The sequence below is a fragment of the Triticum dicoccoides genome, chromosome 6B, assembly GCF_002162155.2.
Source record: "Triticum dicoccoides isolate Atlit2015 ecotype Zavitan chromosome 6B, WEW_v2.0, whole genome shotgun sequence".
NCBI lineage: Eukaryota > Viridiplantae > Streptophyta > Magnoliopsida > Poales > Poaceae > Triticum > Triticum dicoccoides.
Window position 1 is genome coordinate 82,902,407 of NC_041391.1, and position 16,205 is coordinate 82,918,611.

At 50.2% G+C, this 16,205-nt stretch overlaps 1 pseudogene; it reads left to right on the forward strand.

The window, feature by feature from the left end:
• The window catches only part of LOC119320797, a 64,901-nt pseudogene that overhangs the window by 45,544 nt on the left and 3,152 nt on the right, over positions 1-16,205 (forward strand).

The window sequence follows — 16,205 nt, forward strand, 5'->3', positions numbered from 1 at the left end:
CCCTTCTCCCTTCCCCTTATAAATAGAGGGGTGAGGGGAGGGCAGCCGGACCAACCTCCAAGGCGCAGCCCTCCCCTCCCCAACACCTCTCCTCCTCCGTTGTGTGCTTGGCGAAGCCCTGTCGAAGTACTGCCTCTCCACCATCACCACGCCGTCGTGCTGCCGGTGGAGCTGTCTTCCTCAACCTCTCCTTCCCCCTTGCTGGATCAAGAAGGAGGAGACGTCTCCCGTCCCGTACGTGTGTTGAACGCGGAGGTGCTGTCCGTTCAGCACTTGGTCATCGGTGATTCGAATCACGTCGAGTACGACTACATCATCACCTTGCAAGCTTCCGCACGCGATCTACAAGTGGTATGTAGATGCAAACTCTCTCCCTTGACTCGTTGCTTAGATGAACTCATAGATGGATCTTGGTGAAACCGTAGGAAAAATTTTAATTTTCTGCAACGTTCCCCAACACTTCGCTCCTTTGGTCCTCTTGATGACTGGCATAAACTCTCCTACGAGCTTCCTTAAGGGGTGGTCTAGAAATAGGGCGGCTGAGGCATGTAAAGAAAAGGACTCCTTAGAATCTCAAATCCGGGATCTTGATCTTATGGCCGACTCTCGTGGCCTATCCTCCTCTCAATGGGCCACGCGGTACGCCCTGGAAGATGCCTTACTGGTGCTGCACCACCAGTCGGAAATTTATTGGCGCCAGTGTGGGACCCTTAATTGGACCTTGAAGGGGGATGTGATGACGGCATATTTCTTTGCGATCGCCAATGGCAGGCGTCGCAGATGCTTCATTGATTCCCAAGTTATTAATGGCGTTAGAACCTCGGACCAACCCATCATTATGGCCCACATTGTGGGATTCTACTCTAATCTCCTTAGCTCTAAGTCTGACCTAGGGGTTGGCCTCTGTCCTGGATTCTGGGACTCTGATTCTAGGATCTCTCCTGATGAAAACATGGGTCTTATGGTCCCCCTTTCGGACGAGGAGATCTGGCAGGTGATAAACTCGGCTAACATGAACGCGGCTTCAGGACCTGATGGTTTCTCAATCCCTTTCTTCAAAAAATTCTGGCCGCAGTTGCGGGATCTTGTGTGTAAAGTTATTCAAGGTTTCTGGTTGGGTACGGTGGATGTCTCGCGCCTTAACTATGTAGTTATTACCTTAATTCCTAAAGTCAAGGGTGCTGACTTGATTTCGCAATTTAGGCTGATTGCTCTTATTAATAATTTCGCCAAGTTTCCGGCCAAAGGGTTGGCTACGCGCCTTTCCCCCATTGCCCACCGTACCATCAGCCCTTTTCAATCGGCCTTTATTAAAGGTCGCTTCATTCTTAATGGGGTTTTATGTCTACATGAGATCGTTCATGACCTTAAGATTCGAAAAACAAAAGCGGTCATCCTCGAACTTGATTTTGAGAAGGCTTATGACTCGGTTAGCTGGCCTTTTTTGCGTAGAGTTCTGTTGGCCAAAGGTTTCGATGGTCCTCTTGTCCATAGAATTATGCAGTTAGTCTGGGGGGGGGGCACACTGCTATTAATGTGAATGACCAGGTCAGTAAGTTCTTTGGTAATGGTAGGGGCCTGCGGCAAGGTGACCCTGCCTCGCCTATCTTGTTTAATTTTGTGGCTGATGCTTTATCTCGCCTGCTATCAAGGGCAACTGCCTCTGGGCATATATCCCCTGTTAGCAATCATCTCATCCCCTCTGGTCTGACCCATCTCCAATACGCGGACGATACCATTATCATGGTGGAGCTAAATGATGCCTGCATTGCGCACCTTAAGTTTATTCTTCTATGTTTCGAGGCGATGTCGGGCCTTAAGATTAACTTTGCTAAAAGTGAAGTGGTTGTTACTGGGGCCGAGGATTCGGAAGCCATTCGAGTGGCTCACCTTCTCAATTGCAAGTTGGGGTCCTTTCCTTTCAAATACCTTGGTCTTCCGATCTCCCCAGATGTGCTTCATGCTAAGGATTTTGCTCCTGTTGTTACCAAGGTGGGTAATAGGGTTCTACCCTGGCGGGGCAGATACAACTCGAATGCGGGTAAAGTAGCTGTTATTAACGCCTGTCTCTCCTCCCTCCCTATGTTCCTGATGGGCTTCTACCTCTTGTTGGCGGGGACTCATGCGGGGTTTGATAAACACCGTGGTGCTTTTTACTAGAATGCGGCGGACAACCACGGTAAGTATCGCTTTGTGAAATGGAAGCTGATGTGCAGACCCAAAAACCTGGGGGGGTTGGGCATCCTTAACACGTCCATCATGAACCAATGCTTACTGATTAAATGGTGGTGGAAGATTATGAGTGCGGAGGACCAGCCCTTGTGGCTGGACATCCTGAAAGCTAAATATTTCCCGTCCTGCAGCCCAATGTTTGCCATGTCGTGTGGTGGCTCATAGTTCTGGAAGGCGTTGGTCAAAGTTAGGCCTATTTTTCAATTATTCATTAAGTTTGTCGTTGGGGACGGTGCTTCGATCAGGTTTTGGTTAGATTGGTGGTGTGGAGATTCACCACTCTCGGTGACCTTTCCCACCCTGTTTTCTTATTGTTCGGACCCTGCCATTTCTATTGCTAAGTTAGCTTCCCAGGGGTGGAACCTGATCTTCCGGCGTTCCTTGTCGCCTATAGAGTTCGAAGAGTGGCAACGTCTTACTTCCCTCTTCCCTTCGCTCTCGACGGCTAGGGACTCGGTGATCTGGCCGCTGTCTTCCTCTGGTCGGTTCTCGGTGAAATCTCTTTATTCCAAGCTCGTTGGGGGTACGCCCATTAATCGCTTCTCCCAGGTCTGGAAGGCTCGTCTTCCCCCTAAGATTAAAATCTTCTTATGGCAAGCCTTTCGGCATCGGCTGCCTTCGGCTAATCAAATTCGCAAGAGAAATGGCCCGGGCTCCCAGTTCTGTGCTCTGTGTGGTGCTGTTGAGGACACTGAGCATATCTTTTTTCATTGTCACCTGGCTAAGCTCATTTGGAGTTGTGTTCAGGATTGGTTAAACGTCTCTTGGGCCCCTGCCTCCTTTGCGGAGCTGCGAGCCTTGTCCCATGACCTTTCAGGCGTCTCTCGGCGTCTATTTTGGGTGGGCTTGGGAGCGCTGTGCTGGTCCCTTTGGACGACTAGGAACAAATTTACTATTGAACATGTGTTTCTTGCTAAACCTGTTGACTACTTATTTCAATCATGTGCCCTCCTGCAGCAGTGGAAATCATTGACTAAGGACGACGACCATGACGCGTTCACTGCGTTAACATCCAAAATCCGGACGACGGCATCTCTTCTTTGCAGACAAGCGCAGGGTGACTAAGGGCTTTTGGTTGACTGCTTGGTGTCCTCTAGTTGGGGGACTCTTCTTCCGGCCTGCGTGCCGTGTACTGGCGTGGGTGCCATGTACCATACTTCTCCGTGTGTTGTGTTTTCTATGGCCACTGTTGGGGCCTAGGGCTGCTGCTACTTTCCTGCATTGTTTCTGTGACCTGCCGTATGGCTTTATTTATAAAGTCGGGCGTATGCCTTTTCTCTAAAAAGAATCCCTTGTGCGAAGAGCTCACTCGCTGTTCCACATATGCAAGCATGCCATAGTTGATTACCCAGTGATGGAAGATGATTCACACAGCCAAGATACCAAGATAAAAGGGTGGGGTGTAGATGGGTGAGGCAGATACAAGGCCGCCCGAGGCGGAGACAAGGTCGCCCGAGGCGGCCGGATTACCACCGCCGGCGGCTCGATCTTCCCCGTCTGGATGCACAAAGGCATCACATCTGATCCGTTCGTGATCTCCCAATTCCCTCGTGGCGGTGCCATCTGGTGGAAAGGTGGGGACGCTGAGATCGGGTGGTGACCGTAGGGATCTGCCACACGGCGAGATCGGATAGGAGGGGAGAATGTGGGCGCAATGGCAGGCGATCTTCTCCGGCGAGACGGATCCGGGCATCTGGATCGAAGGGAGGCTTCGATTCCCAACACATTCGCGGTGGCTGGTTCTTCTCGATCTGGAGAATGACATCCTTGCCGGCGATTATCTATCGGACGGCGACATGATTAAGGTAGATTCTAAATTCAAACTTGATGTTTATGACGTTGTTGTTGGCGATTGTGTGCAGTTTGATTTACGATCGAAGGCACCGGTGATGATCGATCTGACGGAACCGATGGTACATGGCCGACCGGGTGGACGTTTTTGGGCGCTTTTGGAGAGTGACGACGAAGATCAGGAGGAATGCCACGTCCCCACCGCCAACGCGGTCACCGAAATGCGTTTGGCCTCACCGGATGCTGATCCATTGCCGGTGTCCAAGAGTACAAGCGATCGGCGTTGTTCAAAAATTTCGACTTCCAAGGCGGTCATGAAGCCGTGGATCGGCCCGATTCCCAAGGTAAAGAGAGACCCTGTAACTTTGTCGGGTTTTTTGCCTAAAAATTGGACTCGTGTCACGAGGAAGAAGAAGAAAGGTAATTTTTGCCGGCCACAGCCGCCGCCAAGATCGCCGGTGGCGAGATCGGCGAATGCTGTTCGAACAGCCAGACGGGCCCGTTTGAACGAGTTATTAGGTCGTGGACCCAAGCTGGAAGCGGGTTTGAATGTTGCGATGGTCCTGGGTTCTCCTGGTGCGGGCGAGGCCCAACCAGAGGCCCAAGCCGCGCACAGCCCGGAGCGGACGTACGTACATGTATCACCGCAGACTGTCCATCCTTCGATTGAGTCTAGGGTTCCAAGTCCAGGATTTCCTTCGCTGGGCACAGGACGGGCGAGGAGGATCTCCACCGCCGGTGGCATGATGGGTCGTGGTCTGCCGCCCTCCAAGAAAGGGCCCCCTACCACCGCTGGGGCCTCGGCTTCTGCCGGAACTGGTCGTGGTGCTCTGCCGGCAAATGCTACCGCGGCGGGCGCGGCTGGTCATGCAGCGCTGCCAGCCGCTGGTGCTGGTGGTGTTGGCCGCGGAGCCATACCGGTTGGTGGGGGTGGACGGGGCGGCCTAATTCCTCCAAGGCAGGTGGCCGCGGGATCGGGGGCAACGGCGGTGCAACCCAGAGCCGGGTCTGGTCGGGGCGCCCAAGCTTCAAGTGTGCTGCCGACGACCCAAGCGTCCAAAACCAACGTGCATCAGCCGAAGGACACGGCGCAGCCACCAGCAGCCAAGGCGCTGGCCCTGGGAAGGGGTCGCGGAGTGCAAGGGCGTCATGGATACACTGGTTATAGCAGAGATGGTCAGAACTACAACCGATACGGTCAGTGGGGAGATGGCGGATATGATGCTTACAGTGAGGGACTGCACCGTGGCTCTTCATCCGGTGGCGGCCGTGGTTATAACCGATACAATGCTGAGGATGCTGGACATTTTCAAGGTCCACCCGGTAATTTTGTTGAAGGTGTCACCGGACCCAGGGATCGATTCCGAGGTGGCTATCGTCGCGGTGGGAGAGGGAGACGACCACCACCGCCTCGACACTATCCACCGCCACCGCCACCTGCTGCGGATATGGCCTCGGAGGAGGAGCTCGAGCATTCAGCTGATGGGGTGGGGACACATCCATGTTGCCCGCGGCGGCAGTGGCCGCGGTTCGGGCTCTAGCAGTAGTGCATGTCTACTGGAGGTGCTAAGTCTAGGGATGGTACGTCTGATAAAGGTCCGGAGAAAGCGGAGGGCGAAAAGCTCTCTAAGTGGGCAATTAAGAAGAAAAAGTTACCTTGCTATAGTTGTGGTGAACCGGGTCATTTCGTGGCAGAGTGTACGAATGAGCTGTGTGATTATTGTCTTCGCTCCCAACATGTGACCGGGGAATGTCCGCTTCTTTCCGGTCCTAAGCCTGGCATTAACATTTTTGGGGTATGTTGTAAGGAGTTGATGTTTTTTGAGACACCGGAGGTGGAGCCTCTACCACAGATGGTTGAGAGTTCCTTTCCGGCAGTTATCAAAGTTACTAATGGACAGTTGATCGAGGCTCACATAGTCAGACAGCTACGTGAGTTGGTGCCGGGTAATTATCAGTGGCACCTGGAGCAGTTAGAAGGACAGTCTTATAAGGTTGATTTTCCCACTAAAGAGGATCAGATGCATTTTCTTAAGTGGGGTCTATGCAGAGTTACGAGCACAAACATTGTTATCGCTTTCGACGAGTGGAAGCAAGAGGAACCTGAGGGTACACCTTTGGAGAAGGTGTGGGTTCATTTCTATGGCGTGCCACCTAAATATGTAAAACATTTTCTGATTGCTTGGAGCTTGGGTGTTCTGATTGGTAAGACAGAAAAGGTTGGCATGCCATTCACACGCGCACATAACGCTGCGAGGCTATTGGTCAGTGTTGCGAGTGTTGACCATATACCAGATGTAGCCAGATGGACACATGCTGGAGTCACTTATGTCTTAGAGCTTGAGATCGAGGATACTGCAGTTTCCGAGGAGGGGGATGGGACACAAGACATGGATACGACCAAGGGTGGTGGCGCACCCGGGAACCAGGAGAAGGGGCCCGATGATACACTGCCGGAGTCGGACAAAGGGCCCGCTACACAGCCAGATAAGGTAGACAGATCTACCAAACAAGGGCCCCCGTCCACTACTCCGATGAACACGCTTTGCTTCGGTTCATTTGCATCGGGGTCCGCTCCTAGCCGGTTGTGGAGCACCAGGGTCGAGGCAGACGACCCGAAAGAGCTTGAGTTGCCACCAGTGCCAAGTCTAGTCGGTGATGTGACGATCGCGGAGCCTACTCCTGGTGCGAGGGTGGTTTCTGTTGGGGTGGCCGCGGATTGTGGGGGCCATGGGCAGGACCCCATCACACCCAGATACCAGAGCCCGTTTTGTCATCGGCGGGAGGGGCGCTTGGACAGGAGGTCTATGGCGTCATTCCTACTTCGACGTCTTCGATCGAGTTGGGGGTGAGGTGCGGGAAGGAGTCCCGTGCTATAACCCCCCATAGGACCACACCATCCTCAGTGGCGAGCCGGGGGTGAGATGCGGGGAGGAGTCCCGTGTCATAACCCCTACGCAGTATCGTGCTGAGCAGGGTGGCCGTGGGACGACGGTCCCCGCGGGTGATAAGGGGGGCGGGATCAGCGAGCAGGCGTCTCCACGGTCCTCCTCCCCCTTGACACTCGCAGCGGAGATTCACTCCACCACGCCCTACCCTACTTCACCGACGATAAGGGAGGGGCGTGGGAGTGCTGACCGCACCTTGTGCGAGAGGACCACGGAGGAGCTCATCGCTTTTGGCGGGATTGCGGATCCGGTGTCGGCTGGCAGGCGTGTCAGCAACCGGATCTAGGGACAGCCGGATGCGGACGACCTGCAGCTAGCGCGTGCCAACAGGGCCGCCATGCTTCGACATGCCGAGACTATTGCAGGTACGTCCTTTGATATTAGTTGTTCAATTTTACACTTCTCTGAGAATGATATTGTTGATAAGGCAAATGACTTAGGCATTTCTTTGGGATCAAATGAAACCGAGGTCGTCAAATCCGTTAATGATCTTTTAGATATGGAAGCGGAGAGGGCTTCTGAGATCATTCGTAATCTTGCCTCTATCCAACCTGTGAATGACAATGACATGAATAATTTAGGAATTAATGATCTTGCAAATATCTGTAATACTCTCTTGCCTAGTGTCGAGGCTGAAGACGAGGAGGATGTTGAGAACACAGATACGGTAGAGCCTCTCTTGATGGAGGAGGTAGTGTCTGTCATGGATAATTCTATCATCCCGCAGGGTGTTGAGGAGAAGCCCAAATGACCCAGGAAGCGGAAAATCTATCCTACTTCGGCAGTACACAGAAGTGCTAGAGTTAAACTTAAGAAAAAAATTCATGATGACTTATGAAAGGACTCTTTTGTAATAGCAGAGGTCCAGCAGACTTGGCTAAACAAAGATTCTTAGCAGAGACAACATTAGAGCACCACTTAGATTTTGTTGCACTTTTGGAAACTGAACGAGATAATTTCACCTCCCAATTCCTTCAAACCCTTTCCAGTGGTATAGATTTTGATTGGCACATTTTACCGCCTAGAGGAAGATCCGACGGGATTTTACTAGGAGTACAGTGTGAGACGTTAGAGGTGCTTAATGTGGTGCAGGGAGCCTTTTCGGTTAAATTCAGGGTGAGATCAAAATTGGATGGGTTCCGATGGTCGCTAGTTGCAGTATATGGGGCAGCGCAACCTGAATTTAAACCCGATTTTCTTGCCGATCTAGTGCGGATTTGTAGAGATGAAAATCTGCCAGTGCTAGTCGGGGGTGATTTTAATATCATTCGGAGAAGAGAAGAAAAGAATAATGACAATTTCGATGGACGTTGGTCTATGATGTTTAACATGATTATCGAGAGCCTCAATTTGAGAGAAATTGAGCTCACCGGTAGACAGTTTACATGGGCCAACTCGTTACCTGTTTCGACTTATGAAAAGCTGGATAGGGTACTTGCTAGTGTGGAGTGGGAGCAAAAATATCCGTTGGTGTCGGTCCATGCGATGCATAGAGGGATCTCAGATCATACACCACTCTTTTTAGATTCGGGTGAGGCTACCCATGTTGCAAACAAAAACATCTTCTCCTTCGAGCAAAGCTGGTTTAAGCGAGAAGGATTTATGGAGATGATTGCACGCAAATGGGCTAAGCCAGTTACAGGAAGCACACATGTCGAGAGATGGCAGAATAAGATTAGACACCTCCGACAATTTCTGAGAGGATGAGCCAGGAATGAGAGTGGGATTTATAAGCAGAAAAAAGAACGTCTAACTCAACTCATTGAGACAACAGATGTAAAGGCTGAAACTACGCTTCTTTCTATTAATGAGCATCGAACCAAGTCCGAGGCTGAGCAAGGCCTACGTGCTCTCTTGAGAGAGGAGGAACTCAAGTGGGCATTGCGTGCGAAAACGCTTAAGGTTGTCCAAGGGGACGACAACACACAGTTCTTCCATATGGTTGCAAATGGTAAACATAGGAAGAAGAAGATCATACAGCTTGAACAGGACGAGGGAACAATAGTGGGGCATGAGAATCTGAAAGCATATATTTCCAACTATTATAAAGGCCTTTTTGGACCACCGAATACTTCGACGGTGTCTCTTGATGAGTCTGTGATTGATGATATACCTCAATTACAGACAGCGGAGCACGATGTTCTCTCTGCACCATTTACTGAAAAAGAAGTTCATCTGGCCATTACTCAGATGAAGCCGAATAAAGCACCGGGACCAGATGGGTTTCCAGCTGAATTCTATAAGAAATGTTGGCATATCATTAAAGATGATCTTATGCCTATGTTTCACGATTTTTTCGATGGCCATTTAGAGTTGTTTCACCTCAACTTTGGTACGATAACGTTATAACCGAAGAAGAATGAGGCGGTCCGGATAGAACAATTCCAACCCATCTGCCTGCTGAATGTGAGGTTTAAAATCTTCACAAAGGTAGGAACCAATAGATTAACACAAATTGCTCACTCAGTGGTTCAGCCTAGTCAGACAGCTTTCATGCCTGGACGACACATACTCGAAGGAGTGGTCGTCCTACATGAAACACTTCATGAGATTCACTCGAAGAAACTAGATGGGGTTATCTTAAAAGTGGATTTTGAGAAGGCTTATGATAAAGTCAAATGGCCTTTTCTTCAGCAGGCAATGCGTATGAAGGGTTTTAGTGAAACTTGGAGGCACCAGGTGGATACTTAAGTCTAGAAAGGTAGTGTCAGAATTAAGGTGAACGATGATATCGGTCACTACTTCCAGACGCATAAGGGGTTGCGACAAGGGGATTCCATGTCACCTCTTCTGTTCAATATTGTGGCAGATATGTTTGCCGTCATTATTGGCAGGGCCAAGCATCATGGCCATGTAGAGGGTCTAGTTCCTCATCTGGTTGGTGGGGGGTGTCCATTCTACAATATGCTGATGACACTATTATTTTCATGGAATATGACATGGCTAAAGCACGTAACATGAAACTTATCTTATGTTTATTCGAACAATTGTCTGGATTAAAAATCAATTTTCATAAGAGCGAGGTGTTCTGTTTTGGGAAAGCCAAAGACGAGGAACATACTTACAGACAATTGTTTGGATGCGAACTAGGTGCTTTACCATTCAGTTACTTGGGTATTTCGATTCATCACCGTAAACTATCCAATAAGGAATGGAAGTGTATTGAAGAACGAATTGAAAAAAAAACTCAGCTGCTGGAAGGGCAAGTTGATGTCATATGGAGGTCGACAAGTTTTGATTAACTCAGTATTGACTAGCATGCCAATGTTTTTACTTCGTTCTTTGAAATTCCGAAAGGAGTCCGAAAGCGACTTAATTTTTTTAGATCTCGTTTCTTTTGGCAGTCTGATGAGGCCAAGAGAAAATACCGTCTCGCCAGATGGGATATCCTTTGTCGACCTAAAGACCAAGGGGGGCTCGGTATTGAGAACTTGGAAATTAAGAATAAATGCCTTATGAGTAAATGGTTGTACAGGTTAGAGACAGAGCCGGAGGGCATGTAGGCTCAAATCCTGCGCAATAAGTATTTGCACTCGAAAACGCTAGCCCAGGTAACCATCAGACCGACTGATTCACCGTTCTGGAAGGGACTTATGAGAACAAAGGATATGTTCTTTCGTAGGGTCAAATTCTTGATTGGCAACGGGATGTCAACAAGATTTTGGGAGGATACGTGGCTAGGAGAGACACCTCTGGCCTTACAATATCCTACCCTTTACAATATTGTTCAACGTAAGGAAGATTACGTAGGTATCGTCCTTCAAACTATTCCCTTGAACATCCAGTTCAGACGTACATTAGTGGGTGAGAGATGGACATCCTGGATGCACTTGGTTCGGAGATTGATTGAAGTTTCACTCTCCGACGTGCCGGACTCCACACATTGGAAGTTAACTAAAAATGGGATATTTACGGTGAAATCTTTTTATACGGATCTATTAATTCCTGCCCCATCCAAAGGTCAATTCATATATGAAAGGTTAAGGTTCCTTTGCGGATTAAAATTTTCATGTGGTTTGTCCACAAGCAAGTAATACTAACAAAGGGCAACTTACTTATGAGGCGATGGGTAGGTAACTCGCAGTGTTGTTTTTGTACTAAGGATGAGACAATACAACATTTATTTATCGAATGCCCACTTGCCAAGTTACTTTGGAGAACGATTCATGTAGCTTTTAATATCAATCCTCCAGTAGATATTGCGTCTTTGTTTGGGACGTGGTTAGCTGGGGTTGAACATACCACGGCAGCTCGTATTCGGATTGGAATATGTGCGCTATTATGGGCTATATGGAACTGCAGAAATGATATGATTTTTAACAGACTACACAACTTAACTTTTTTGCAGGTTATCTTCAGAGCTACAACATGGATCCGTATGTGGTCCTTACTCACTCCTACGGACTCCAGGGAGCCTTTGGTTACTAGGTGCAACCAATGGGAGATGGTGGCTCGGGTTATATTCAACCGGTTCGGATGGCATTCGCATAACAGGATGGGAGTCTAGAGAGCTTGTCCTTATTATCAACGTACCGGTTGTCTTTGTCCGCTTGTATTTTTCAGTTCTATGTGCTTTGTTTTTGCTCCGTTTGCGAGCTGTAAGACCTTTGTGTTGATACTTTCTGGATTTTTAATAAAAGGGCCGCATGCATCATCATCATGCAGAGGCCGGGGGTATACCTCCATTTCTAAAAAAACAGCCAAGATACCACCAAAATGATAGGCAGGGTCGGGTTATGGAGTGTAAGACAATATGTTTGGGGGAACCGGCACAACCCTCCAGGGGTGGCCTATCACATATATATAATGAAGGGGTATAACGTTACAACATACATACACATATACGGAAACTATACAATCTAACACCCTCCCTCAATCTTAGCCACTTCCTAAAGAATCTAGAAGGGTAAGATTGCGCCGACAAGTTTCAAACTGTGGTAGAGGCAAGGGCTTGGTGAAGATGTCCGCAAGTTGATCCTTGGAAGAGATGAACTTGATCTGTAGTTGCTTCTGAGATACACGTTCCCGTACAAAATGGTAACTTCAATGTGTTTCGTTCGAGCATGGAATACCGGATTAGCAGACAGGTATGTAGCGCCGATGTTGTCACACCAAAGAATAGGAGACTGTGATTGAGATATACCCAATTCCTGAAGCAAAGACTGTATCCAGATTATTTCTGCAGTTGCATTAGCCACAACTTTATACTCAGCTTCAGTACTGCTACGTGAAACAATAGCTTGTTTCCGAGCACTCCAGGCGATCAAGGTAGAACCAAAGAACACAGCATAGCCCCCCATGGATCGCCTGTCATCCGGACTGCCGGCCCAGTCCGCATCAGAATAAGCCGAGATAACCCCAGAGGAGTTCGGTCGAATGTGCAACCCATAGGACAATGTGAAGCGAATATAGCGCAAAATGCGCTTTACCGCAGACCAATGAGTGTCACGAGGTGCCTGAAGATACTGACAAACTCTGTTGACAGCAAAAGAAATATCCGGACGTGTGATCGTCAAGTACTGAAGCCCACCAACAATACTCCTATACTGTGTTGCATCAGCAGAAGTCAAAAGCTCACCATCCACAACAGTGATCCTATCAGTGGTAGACATAGGTGTAGTAGTCGGTTTGCACTTAAGTATCCCAGCCCGCTGCAACAAATCCAAAGCGTACTTCTTCTGCATCATAACAAGACCATCAGAACCGGAAGCAACTTCCACGCCAAGGAAGTAGTGAAGGTTTCCAAGATCTTTGACCGCAAAGTCAGCACCAAGAGACCGAACAAGAGCAGCAGCAGCCACCGGAGAGGAACTGACAAGTATAATATCATCTACATAGACCAGCAAATACATAGTAACTTCGGGCATTTGTAGAAGAAACAATGAAGAGTCAGCAGCCGACGATGCAAAACCGTGAGCACGAAGAGCTGTCGCAAGACGAGCATGCCAAGCACGAGGAGCCTGCTTCAGACCATAGAGTGCTTTGGTGAGACGACACAAATAATCAGGATGATCAGGGTCAGAAAAACCAGGGGGCTGCCGCATATAGACCTCCTCCTCCAGTACACCATGAAGGAAAGCATTCTGCACATCAAGCTGACGAAGAGACCAACCCCGAGTAACTGCAAGAGAGAGAAGAAGCCTGATAGTAGTAGGTTTAACCACTGGACTGAAAGTGTCTTCATAGTCAAGACCATAACACTGCCGAAAACCGCGGGCAACCAGCCGCGCCTTGTAGCGCTCAATAGACCCATCAGAATGCTTCTTCACTTTGAAAACCCATTTAGAATCAATGACATTGACACGGGGGGGGGGGGTGGCGGAACAAGAGTCCAGGTCTTGTTACGAAGAAGAGCATGGTACTCCTGCTCCATGGCCTCTCTCCAATGAGGTATACTCAGCGCAGCTTGATACGTACGAGGCTCAGAGGCCGGATCCGCACGAGCAGCAGCTAAACAGGCAGCCAACCAAGCAACAGTACCATCATGTCACTGCTTGGGTTGAAAAACACCACTGCGACTCCGCGTATGTGGTCGTTGAGGAGGTGCGGGAACCACATGAGCTGGAGATGGCAACGCCGAAGGTGACGGTGATGGAGACGCCCCAGCCGGCGACGGAGACGCCTCAGTCAGCACAGGCGAGAGAGCGCCTGATCCGGGCGAGCTCGATCCAGACGAGACCGGCGTGGCCGGCTGAGGTGGCGAGCCCGGCGAGGCAGGCCGCGGTGGTGAGGCCGACCCAGAGGCCAGGAGCGGCGAGGCCGGCCCAGAGGCCAGAAGCGGCGAGGCCGGCCCAGGGACCAGAGACGCCGAGGCGGGCAGGGGCACCGAGGCGGGCGGCCCAGAAGCCGAAGGCACCGACGCAGGCGGCCCAGAGGCCAAAGGCGCCGGTCCAGAAACCCAGGGCGCCGAGGCGCACGGCGTCGCTGGGTGCTCGGTCGTACGTGCATGAGCACAAGGACCGAGGCCATGCAAGGGCTGATCACCGTGATCCACTGGTGAGACCAACGGGGAAGGATGGCGCCTCCAAAATCTCCAAACGAGCTCCGCGTCCAGTGCCTGCACCATGGTTAGGCAACAATAGAGGAGAATATGCAACATCATCAAATTGGTCAGAGGCAACAGAGGATGAATGCAGAGATGGTGGTTCAGCAGTGGACACAGGAAGTTTGGCAAAGGGAAAAACATGCTCATCAAACACGACATCCCGAGATATATAGACACGATTTGTGGGAACATGAAGACATTTATAACCTTTATGAAGAGAGCTATAGCCAAGAAAGACACACTTCTTGGAGCGGAACTCAAGCTTGCGCTTGTTATATGGACGAAGATGCGGCCAGCAAGCACACCCAAAGACCTTGAAAAGGGTATAATCAGGTTATTCATTAAGGAGAACCTCAATGGGAGTCTTCATGTTTAAAACACGAGTGGGAGTATGGTTTATGAGAAAGCATGCAGTGGTGAAGGCATCACTCCAAAACCAAAACGGAACAGATGCATGGGCCAAAAGAGTAAGACCAGCTTCAACAATGTGACGATGCTTACGTTCTACTGAACCATTCTGCTGATGTGTATGTGGACATGCTAAACGATGAGCTATCCCAAGCGACTGGAAGAAGGAGTTGAGGTTGCGATACTCACCACCCCAGTCCGACTGAACATGAACAATTTTGTGCTTGAGAAGGCGTTCAACATATTTTTGGAACTGAACAAAAATGTCAAACACATCAGATTTACGTTTGATAAGATAAAGCCAGGTAAAGCGACTGTAAGCATCAACGAAACTGATATAATAATTATGACCACTGACAGAAGTCTGAGCAGGACCCCATACATCTGAAAACACAAGTTCTAAAGGATGTTTCACCTCACGACTGGACTCCGAAAAAGGAAGTTGATGACTCTTCCCCTGCTGACAAGCATCACACACTGCTACATCTTTATTGCTAGACACACTAGGAAGCTCATGACGATGCAAAACATGCCGGACAATAGGTGTGGCCGGGTGACCAAGACGAGCATGCCACTGTGACGGAGATACCCGAACTCCACTGAAGACGCGAGCGACGCCAGGATGCTCCAGACGATAGACGCCCTGGCAGAGCCGCCCACTAAGAAGAATGTCCCTCGTGCCCCGATCCTTAATAAAAAGATCAAAAGGGTGAAATTCATAAAGCACATTATTATCACGCGTGAGTTTAGGAACTGAAAGAAGATTACGTGTCACAGATGGAACTCAAAGAACATTGCGAAGCTGAAGACTCCTATTGGCATGTCTAGTGAGAAGCGATGCTTGACCAATATGAGAGATGTGCATACCTGCTCCATTGGCGGTGTGGATCTTGTCGGAGCCATGATAGGGTTCACGAGTGTGAAGCTTCCCCATCTCACTTGTCAGGTGCTCCGTCGCCCCAGAGTCCATGTACCAGTGTGGATCGATGGAGTAGGACTGAGTGTGTCCCTGTTGCTTCTGCGGCGCTGGACGATCAGCCATGGCGACCTGACGGGCAAGGTTGCGTGTATCTTTGCCGTCATTGCCAAGACCAAGAAAACTCCGCTGGAAGCGCTTGTGACACTTGGAAGCCCAGTGCCCATCACGGCCACAAAGCTGACACACACGCTGGCCGCCAGCCCCCGGTAATGTCGCAGTAGGAGGGGGGGCCGAGGCGGGCGGTGGTGGCAGCCCCGAAGGAGCCCGGGATGATGAAGAAGAGCGGCCACCCTTGGTGGCAGCGTTGGCCGAGAGGGAGTCGTTGCCCCTGGAGCGACGCGTCTCGACCCGTTGCTCGGTGAGAAGGAGGCGGGAAAAGACCTCGTGTGCCAGCATGGGTGTCGAGTTGCCCCGCTCGTTGATGATCTCGACTAAGGCATCATACTCCTCATCAAGACCATTGACAATAAACGAGTTGAACTCGGAGTCGGTGAGGGGCTGTCCAATGGAGGCCAATGTGTCGGCGAGGCCCTTGACCTTGTTGTAGAACTCAGTGGCAGTGGAGTCAAGCTTCTGACACTCGCCAAGCTGACGACGGAGTGCAGAGACACGGGCCTGAGACTGCGCCGCAAAGGTGCGCTCAAGGATGGTCCAGGCCTCATGAGACGTTTTCGCGAAAACAACAAGCCCGGCGACAGCCGGCGAGAGCGACCCCTGGATGGAGGAGAGGTTCGCCTGGTCCTGCCCTGTCCAGACGCGGTGGGCCGAATTGTAGACCGGACCGTGCACGCTGTCCACCAGT